The following is an 11083-nucleotide window of genomic DNA, read 5'->3' on the forward strand; positions in this document are numbered from 1 at the left end:
GGAGTAAAATTATTTTGAGAGGTGTTTGTTGTTGTCAACGAATGGTAATGGGTACACTAACTACCTTGCCAACCGGACTTTCAAGAGCGGCTCCCATGAATTATTGCATATTTATTTGGCACTCCTTCCAACCTTTCTTTCACAAACCATGGCTAACCGAATCCTCGGGTGCCTGCCAACAATCTCATACCATGAAGGAGTGCCTTTTTATTTTGGTTTTATTAAGACGATGACACTCCCCCCAACCTTTGCTTACACAAGCCATGGCTAACCGAATCCTTCGGGTGCCGTCCAACAATCACAAACCATGGAGGAGTGTCTATTTAAGTTAATTAATTTGGGACTGGGAATCCCATTGCCAGCTCTTTTTGCAAAATTATTGGATAAGCGGATGTGCCACTAGTCCATATGAGAGTCCGTCAAAAGTAAATGACAAGGTTGAAAGCTAAACACCACATACTTCCTCATGAGCTATGAAACATAAACACAAATTGAGAAGCATTTTGAAGGTTTTAAAGGTAGCGCATGAGAATTTACTTGGAATGGTTTGAAATGCCATGCATAGGTATTTATGGTGGACATTCTGGAATAACTTGGTTTTCATGTGTTTGGAAGCACGAGCAGCGTTCCCGCTCAGTACAAGTGAAGGCTAGCAAAAGACTAGGGAGCGACAAATCAAGAGAGCAAAGAATCGTCATAATCATGCTTGCGGCAAAATAAATTAACGGAGGCATAAAAGTGATACAAGAACTCTGAAGCAATATAAATCATCGAGGCTTAATTGACTTTTTGTTCAGTCATATGCATGCGTGAGCATGTGCCAAGTCGATATAAATGAATTATTCAGAGGAGGATACCACAATGCCATACTTACTTATGAATAAAACAATGCAAACAAACATACATGACATGCTACTCATATTAATAAATTGGAGCTAAACATGAGAGATCATGAACTACTAGACTTTCTCAAATAACATATACCTCACATGAACCAACTAAGCATGCTCACATGGATGAGTATATGTACAAAAATGAAAACAAATAGAGTTCATACCAGCTTCTCACCACAATCAGATTGTCGTAGATCATCATTATTGCCTTTTCACTTGTGTAGCTTGGATAATATGAAATGAAAACCACGCTCCAGCCACCGAAGACCATTGAACTCATAAAGAACTTTACAAAACAGAGAAGAACAGCAAATATTTTTGGTGTTTTCGAATTTAGAAACAAGAACAAAAAGAAACAAACAAACAAAGCAAAATCTTTTTGGGTTTTCTTATAGCAAACTAGCAATAGCAAATAAAGTGAAACAAATGCAAGAAACCAAAGCAAACAAATGGTGAAGAGAAACAACAGAAATATTTTTGGTCTTTTTGTGTTTTGGGAAGGAAACAAAGCGAAAACAAGAAATAGCAAACTAAAAGAAACACAGAAAAGCTAGATGGCAGAAATCTGCCAAAACCTGACAGCAGTACAGAAATCGATTTTAACAAAAATCTTACGTTGCTCAGATCGAAAAGTGTTCAACTAATGAAAGTTAGATAACAACCTGGGGAACCTGCACAAAAATTTGCAGCTTAAAATGACGCTCTGGCTATTTTTGACGATTTTTACAGTAACGTTCCAGAATCTGTTTTCAGGCAGCATTTCCCCAAATATCATCCTCCTCTCATTAGAAAACCACTCAAACGAACAAAACAAGTATGTACAAGTATCCAGCAACCATAATATGCAAAGAATGAGTGATGCCGGTATACCTCCCCCCAAGCTTAGGCTTTTGGCCTAAGTGGAGTTCAATCCCATCGATCCCATGAGGTAGTGTCTCCGTAATATGAAGATGGGTCGTATTCCGGGTATGTGCTAGAAGAAGCACCCGGATATGTGACGGTGTGGTCGTAGGAGGTCCCGACGTCCTCGGAGTCATGTTGCTGGTGGAAGTCTTTTATCTTCAAATGTTCATCCACCTCCTCCTTAGTGCACGACCATGACTGCATGTCAATACTCAACAAACCAGGTTGGGGAAGAGGGATTTCCTTCTCCTCCCCGTCAGAAAACAACATTCTATACACCATACTATCTAAAGTAGAGTCAGTAGTAACAAAATGATGACTCTTCATAGCAGTAATATCGAGTCTCCTAGGGGCCAATGGCACATCATTAGGATCAATAGGAAGATTAAGAAAAGTTAAAACACGCAGCGCAATAGTTCCTCCAAAAATAGGCCCCCTGGTAGTGGCGGCGAGCAATAAGAGCACCAAGCTGCGAAGATGTAGGACCAGTAAGTGCAATATTCAGGCAAGCACGATGGTAGCTAGAGATATGACTAGTGTTCTCCCAACCAAGAAGGCGAGGAGCAAGGTAGTATGCAAAATATTTAATGGCGGGAGTTGAATGTTCCTTATCTTGCCCCGCTGAATGGTGCGACAATCATCGTCGGTGATTCCACGGTAGAGCTCCAGCAAGTCCCGGGGGTTGTCATCAATCCTACTTGCTGTACCTACAGGGGCAATATCCAGGGCACAACAAAAATCCTTTAATGGCATAGTCACAGTATTACCATAAATCCTGAACGCAACTGTTGGCTCATAGTGTTTGTTGTTGAACTGGAAACTCTCGACGAAGATTTTGGTGAGCAAGTAGTATTGCTCCCTTTCATCGCCCATATAAGTGGTTAACCCTGCCCTGTTGACAAGGGTTAAGAAATCCTCCAGTATCCCTGCATTCCTTAGAAAATCATAACATGGAAAAGTAGAAGCATTAGGGGGACCGTTGTCCTCTTCAGGCGCGAAACTAGGCGCGAGGATGTCTTCATTGTATGATTGCCTAATCCGGGTGGCGGCCCTAGAAGGCCTCCCGGTGCTGGTTGTCCCCTTCTTGAACAACTCCCCAAAGCTAAACTTCTTCATAGCTTCTCTGAAATTTTCAACAAATGACATAAAAAATTTGGTTTGGTGACATATAATTGAGGGAAACTACCATAGGAACTTGCTAGAGTACTAATCATGCATCAAAACTAGTTTCTACCACTTAGAACAAGCATGCAAGCTCACTAAACATGTTACCTACAGCAGCAAAATATTCAAGATATACTCAACCAAACGAAATTCTACTTGGATGGGTGGAGGAGTCACATACCGAAGAGCAAATGTGCCAAATTTTCAGAAATCTGGGCTGAGCAAAGAGATCGAAAAATCTGGAGCTCTGGAGCAAAAACGCGAGTGAGAGGAACTTGGTGTCGATTTTTCGGGAGAGAGAAGAGTGCGGGAGGAAGAGATGGCAAAGTGGGGCAGAGGGGGACCCACACCACATGGTGGCGCGGCCACCTCCTTGGCCGCGCCGGCCTGTGGTGCAGCGCCCTCTGGTGCCCCACAGGTCATCCTCTGGTGCTCCCAGGTGCCTCGTGGAAAAATAGGACCAACGGTATAATTTTTGTGAATTTTTGAAAACTTTGAAAAACGCACATTTCTGGGTATTTAGTTTATTATTACTGGCCAGGAAAAAATTTTGAAATCTTCGAATAACTCAAGAACTTTGCAAATTAAAAATGCTACAGCAACTAGAGCAAGTGGAGGAAGAAAGATATGTTGTTTACTGATACGTCTCCAACGTATCTATAATTTCCGATGTTCCATGCTTGTTTTATGACAATACCAACATGTTTTGTTCACACTTTATATCATTTTTATGCGTTTTCCGGAACTAACCTATTGACGAGATGCCGAGAGGCCAGTTGCTGTTTTCTGCTGTTTTTGGTTCCAGAAAGGCTGTTCGGGCAATATTCTCGGAATTGGACGAAATCAACGCCAAACCTCCTATTTTTCCCGGAAGGCTCCAGAACACCGAAGGAGAGTCGGAGGAGTGCCAGGGGGGCCCCACACCCTAGGGTGGCGTGGCCCAAGGGGGGGGGCGCCCCCCTATGGTGTGGCCAGCCCAGGCCCCCTCCGACTCCGATTCTTCGCCTATTTAAGCCGTCGTGACCTAAAACCTCGACACCAATTGACGAAACTCCAGAAAGACTCCAGGGGCGCCGCCGCCATCGCGAAACTCCAATTCGGGGGACAGAACTCTGTTCCGGCACCTGCCGGACGGGGAATTGCCCGGAGCCATCTCCACCGCCGTCTTCACCGCCATCTTCACCGCCATCGCTGCCCCCATGATGAGGAGGGAGTAATTCACCCCTGAGGCTGAGGGCTTCGCTGTAGCTATGTGGTTCATCTCTCTCCCATGTACCTCAATACAATAATCTCATGAGCTGCTTTACATGATTGAGATTCATATGAGTTTTGTATCACAATTTATCTATGTGCTACTCTAGTGATGTTATTAAAGTAGTTCTATTCCTCCTGCACGTGTGTAAAGGTGACTAGTGTGTGCACCGTGTGGTTCTTGTCATAGGCTATGATCATGATCTCTTGTAGATTGTGGAGTTAATTATTACTATGATGGTATTGATGTGATCTATTCCTCCTACATATGCATGAAGGCGATAGTGTGCATGCTATGTTAGTACTTGGTTTAGTCTTTTGATCTATCTTACACTATAAGGTTACTAAATATGAACAAATTGTGGAGCTTGTTAACTCCGGCATTGAGGGTTCGTGTAATCCTACGCAATGCGTTCATCATCCAACAAAAGTGTAGAGTATGCATTTATCTATTCTGTTATGTGATCAATGTTGAGAGTGTCCACTAGTGAAAGTGTAATCCTTAGGCCTTGTTCTTAAATACTGCTATCGCTACTTGTTCACTACTGCTGCGTTACTACTGCTTGTTTCTTTGTTTCTTGTGTTACTACTGCTGCAATACCACCACCATCAACTACACACCATCAAGCTATTTTCTGGCACCGTTGCTACTGCTCATATATATTCATACCACCTGTATTTCACTATCTCTTCGCCGAACTAGTGCACCTATTAGGTGTGTTGGGGACACAAGAGACTTCTTGCTTTGTGGTTGCAGGGTTGCATGAGAGGGATATCTTTGACCTCTTCCTCCACGAGTTCGATAAACCTTGGGTATCCACTTAAGGGAAAACTTGCTGCTGTTCTACAAACCTCTGCTCTTGGAGGCCCAACAACATCTCTGAGGAAAGGAGGGGGAACGTAGACATCAAGCACTTTTACGGCGCCGTTGCCGGGGAGGAAAGGTAAAAGGCACTCATACTCCGGTTCAGGTAAAGTACTTTTCTCGGCGCCATTGTGTTTGTGCTCGAAGCTATTTCCTTTAGATCCTGCAATTGCAACTTTTTGTTTCTTGTTTACACTAGTTAGGCATAATGGAAAACAACAAAAAAATTAGTGAGCTTTTTAATCTTTTTCCTGATTTAGAATTGTTTGATGCGAAAATTAAAAAACCTATGGAACCTTATTTGCATGCTAGTAGCAATGTTATTAGTATGAATGCAATTACTGCTAATGCTATGAAGAAGTCTAAGCTTGGGGAAGCTAGTTTTTGTGGTCTTTTTAGCTTCCCATCTTTAGGGGAGAAAATTTGTTACGATAATGCTTTATCTCCCATATGCGATAACTCTAATAATGCTTCGATATTTTAAATCCACTTTGAAAGTATTCCGTATAAAATACCCATGAAAATTATTGAACGTGTTATGGACAACCACTATAAAGGGGATGGAACTGTCCATCCTAGAGATCATTTACTGTTTTTGCACGAATTATGTGGGTTATTCAAGTGTGCAGGTATCTCTATGAATGAAGTGAGGAAGAAGCTATTCTCTGTTTCGCTGTCTGGTAAAGCAGCGCATTGGTATAAATTGTTGGAGAATAGGCATTCTCTTGGTTGGGAGGAAATTGCATCTCTCTTTTATTCTAAATTTTATCCTCCGCATGAAGTGCATACTGATAGGAATTATATTTATAACTTTTATCCTCGTGATGGAGAGAGTATTTCTCAAGCGTGGGGGAGATTGAAATCTCTAATGCTCAAATGTCCCATTCATGAGCTCCCCCGTAATGTTATTGTTAATAATTTTTATGCGAGGCTTTCAGGACAACACAAGGACTATCTGGACGCGTGTTCGGAAGGATCTTTCACAAGCAAAGAGGTTGAAGCTAGGTGGGACCTCCTCGATCGGATTGAGGACAACGCTGAAGGATGGGAGAACAATGAAGGTAAAGAGTCAGGTATAAATTATGATTATGAATGCATTGAAGCTTTTATGGATACCGATAAATTTCGAAATATGAGTGCTACTTATGGTCTTGACTCTCAAGTTGCTGCGAATCTTTATAAAGCCTTTGCTTCTCATTTTGAATTACCTAAAAATAATTTTGATAAGTATCATGAACCTTTTAAAGAGGCTTGCATGAAGAATGAAATTGTTGTTAATTATTGCAATAAGCATGCTCAAACTCCTAAGAATGCTATTTCCTATAAGCATGTTAATTTTTGTGGAATACATAGACCTTGTGGAATTAATCAAATCAAAGATGAATATTGTATCCATCATGCTAATGAAAAAACTAGAAAGTGGTTTAGGGCTCTAGATGATCTTGGTAAAAAAGTTTGTGCCCTCTATCCTTTTATTTGTGAAGTTTGCCATGAAGTGGGTCATTTTAATTTTCAATGCTCCTCCAGTGATATATTGAACCCAATGAGTGCTGCAAATTTGTATTGTGATGATGAAATTACTCCTAATCAGCATGATGAACTTACTTTATTTTTGGGGTGTGAAGAATTGTCGAGAAAAATCTCTTTGTTACATATGAGTGATCTTGATATTGATGATGGAAGAAAGTCCACTTTTGGTCCTTGAATTCTAGTGAAAGTTCACTTTTGGTCCTAGAACTTCTGTCTGGCTCAATATGAACCTTGAACTCTCAGAATCATTCACTTTTAGTCCTTATCCCGATTGAGCTAGGCAAATATCTGCCATAGGTGCCCAAAAAACTCAAGGTAACGGTGCAAGGGTAGAGAGGCGGGACGATGTTGATAAGCAAACAAGGAGACTTTTGTGGCTCAACGCTTCACGTGAATTAGAAGAGAGAGAAATCAAGCGAGAGACTGGTTCAGGGACCCAAGGGTTTGGTTGTTTTTTGCATTGTGACGTTTGGTCTCAGGTAGTTTGGGCTTGGTCTGGTTCTAAACCAATTTGGTTGGTTCCCTATTTTTTCTTTCCACGCCAGTAATTTTCTCAACTCAACTGCAAAGGGATGAAAAATGAACTATTATGAGAGTTCAAGGTTCATTCTAGACTAAAAATAAATTTTGGGACTGAAAGTGAACTTTCCCAAGAGTTCAAGGATGACAATTGGACTTTCTTCTTGATGATGTCCTGCATGGGTGTTTTTCTTATTGCATTGATAATAGCCATACAAATACTTACATACAAAGTATTTTAGAAGATGACACCTTGCCAAAATATGATAGGACCGCTGTGTGTTTTCAACTAATTAATGAAAAGGAGGGATCCTCCCAAGTTTCTTCTATTGTTTCTGAAAGTAAATCAGGTTATGCGGACAAGCCACCCTTCAAGCCTCTTCCTCCTGAAGAAGGGAACGAGGAGAAGGAAGAGAAGAAGAAGAAGGGAAAGAAGAAGAAGAAGAAGAAGAAGAAGGAGAATAAAAAGAAAGAGGTAACGGCGTATCCCCGCGTGAATGAGATAACGCTAGGTAACCGTAAGTATGTTGCTCCTAATGATTATTGTGATAATGAATCTGAATATGATGATCTTCCTATGCCCTTTACATACATTAGCAATCATGATTTGAATGAGCACACCACTTTTGATATTACAAATCTCTGGGAAATTGATTCTATTTCTTATGATGACACTATGCCTCCGATCTCTAATGATTATTATAAAGAATGCTATGATGTAGGTTCTAATTATCCTTATGAAACTTGTCATAGTCATGATTGGATTACCAAAAACAATTCCCTTAATAGGCAACTTGTTTACCATGTTCAAATTCTTGATAATAATCTTGCTCCAATTACTATTAATGAGAATAACTCTTCTTATGCCAAATTTAATGATACTTCTATGCATATGAACCATGATAAGAATGTTTTAAGTGATGGGTATATTGTGGATTTCATCAATGATGCTACTGAAAGTTATTATGAGAGAGGGAAATATGGTTATATGCATCTTAATGATATTAAGTTTCCCCTCTTTATGTTGAGAATCTTGAAGTTACTCGTGTTTTATCCTCTTATGCTTGTCACTTTGTTCTTCATGAATTCATTTGTGTACAAGATTCCTCTTCATAGGAAGCATGTTAGACTTAAATTTGTTTTGAATTTGCCTCTTGAAGCTCTCTTTTGCTTCAAATACTATTTCCCGCGAATGGATTATTAAAACTGCTGAGCCCATCTTAATGGCTATAAAGAAAGAACTTCTTGGGAGATAACCCATGTGTTATTTTGCTACAGTACTTTGTTTTATCTTTGTGTCTTGGAAGTTGTTTACTACTGTAGCAACTTCTCCTTATCTTAGTTTTGTGTTTTGTTGTGCCAAGTGAAGCCTCTAATCGAAGGTTGATACTAGATTTGGATTTCTGCACAGAAACAGATTTCTATCTGTCACGAATCTGGGATTTTCTCTCTGTAGAAAAATCAGAAAAATATGCCAATTTACGTGCGTGTTCCTCAGATATGTACGCAACTTTCATTAGTTTTGAGTTTTCTGATCTGAGCAACGGAAGTATTTATTAGAAATTCGTCTTTACGGACTGTTCTGTTTTGACAGATTCTGCCTTTTATTTCGCATTGCCTCTTTTGCTATGTGGGATGGATTTCTTTGTTCCATTAAACTCCAGTAGCTTTGATCAATGTTCAGAAGTGTTAAGAATGATTGTGTCACCTCTGAACATGTGAGTTTTTGATTATGTACTAACCCCTCTAATGAAGTTTATGAGAAGTTTGGTGTGAAGGAAGTTTTCAAGGGTCAAGAGAGGAGGATGATATACTATGATCAAGAAGAGTGAAAGCTCTAAGCTTGGGGATGCCCCGGTGGTTCACCCCTGCATATATCAAGAAGACTCAAGCGTCTAAGCTTGGGGATGCCCAAGGCATCCCCTTCTTCATCGACAAATTATCAGGTTCCTTCTCTTGAAACTATATTTTTATTCGGTCACATCTTATGTGCTTTACTTGGAGCGTCTGTGTGCTTTTGTTTTTGTTTTTGTTTGAATAAATTGGATTACATCATGCTTGTGTGGGAGAGAGACACGCTCCACTGTTGCATATGAACACATGTGTTCTTAGCTCATGATATTCATGGCGAAGTTTCCTCTTCGTTAAATTGTTATATGGTTGGAATTGGAAAATGCTACATGGAGTAATTGCTATAATGTCTTGGGTAATGTGATACTTGGCAATTTTTGTGCTCATGTTTAAGCTCTTGCATCATATACCTTACACTTATTAGTGAAGAAATACATAGAGCTTGTTAAAATTTGGTTTGCATGAGTGGTTTCTCTAGAGTCTAGATATTTTCTAGTAAGATGTTTGAACAACAAGGAAGACGATGTATAGTTTTATAATGCTTGTAATATGTCTTTTATGTGAGTTTTGCTGTACTAGTTCGTGCTTGTGTTTGCTTCAAACAACCTTGCTAGCCTAAACCTTGTATCGAGAGGGAATACTTCTCATGCATCCAAATCCTGAGCCAAACAACACTATGCCATTTGTGTCCACCATACCTACCTACTATGTGGTATTTCCTGCCATTCCAAAGTAAATTGCTTGAGTGCTACCTTTAAACAATTCAAAATTTATCACCTCTGATTTGTGTCAATGTTTTATAGCTCATGAGGAAGTATGTGGTGTTTAGCTTTCAACCTTGTCATTTACTTTTGACGGACTCTCATATGGACTAGTGGCACATCCGCTTATCCAATAATTTTGCAAAAAGAGCTGGCAATGGGATTCCCAGTCCCAAATTAATTAACAAAAAATAGACACTCCTCCATGGTATGTGATTGTTGGACGGCACCCGAAGGATTCGGTTAGCCATGGCTTGTGTAAGCAAAGGTTGGGAGGAGTGTCATCATAATAAAACTAAAATAAAAAGGCACTCCTTCATGGTATGAGATTGTTGGCAGGCACCCGAGGATTCGGTTAGCCATGGTTTGTGAAAGAAAGGTTGGAAGGAGTGCCACCCAAAAATAAAATAATTCATGGGAGCCGCTCTTGGAAGTCCGGTTGGCGAGGTAGTTAGTGTACCCATTACCATTCGTTGACAACAACAAACACCTCTCAAAACTTTACTTTTTATGCTCTCTATATGTTTTCAAAACCAAAGCTCTAGCACAAATATAGCAATCGATGCTTTCCTCTTTGAAGGACCATTCTTTTACTTTTATTGTTGAGTCAGTTCACCTATTTCTCTCCACCTCAAGAAGCAAACATTTGTGTGAACTGTGCATTGATTCTTACATACTTGCTTATTGCATTTGTTATATTGCTCTGCATTGACAACTATCTATGAGATATACATGTTACAAGTTGAAAGCAACCGCTGAAACTTAATCTTCCATTGTGTTGCTTCAATACCTTTACTAAGAATTTATTGCTTTATGAGTAATTCTTATGCAAGACTTGTTGATGCTTGTCTCGAAAGTACTATTCATGAAAAGTCTTTGCTATATGATTCAATTGTTTACTCATTGCATTTACATTGTTTCGAATCGCTGCATTCATCTCATATGCTTTACAATGGTATGATTAAGATTATGTTGGTAGCATGTCACCTCAGAAATTATCTTTTATCGTTTCCCTACTCGAGGACGAGTAGGAACTAAGCTTGGGGATGCTGATACGTCTCCAACGTATCTATAATTTCCGATGTTCCATGCTTGTTTTATGACAATACCAACATGTTTTGTTCACACTTTATATCATTTTTATGCGTTTTCCGGAACTAACCTATTGACGAGATGCCGAGAGGCCAATTGCTGTTTTCTGCTGTTTTTGGTTCCAGAAAGGCTGTTCGGGCAATATTCTCGGAATTGGACGAAATCAACGCCAAACCTCCTATTTTTCCCGGAAGGCTCGAACACCGAAGGAGAGTCGGAGGAGTGCCGGGGGCCCCACACCCTAGGGTGGCGCG

The sequence above is a fragment of the Lolium perenne genome, chromosome 1 (assembly GCF_019359855.2).
Source record: "Lolium perenne isolate Kyuss_39 chromosome 1, Kyuss_2.0, whole genome shotgun sequence".
Lineage (NCBI taxonomy): Eukaryota > Viridiplantae > Streptophyta > Magnoliopsida > Poales > Poaceae > Lolium > Lolium perenne.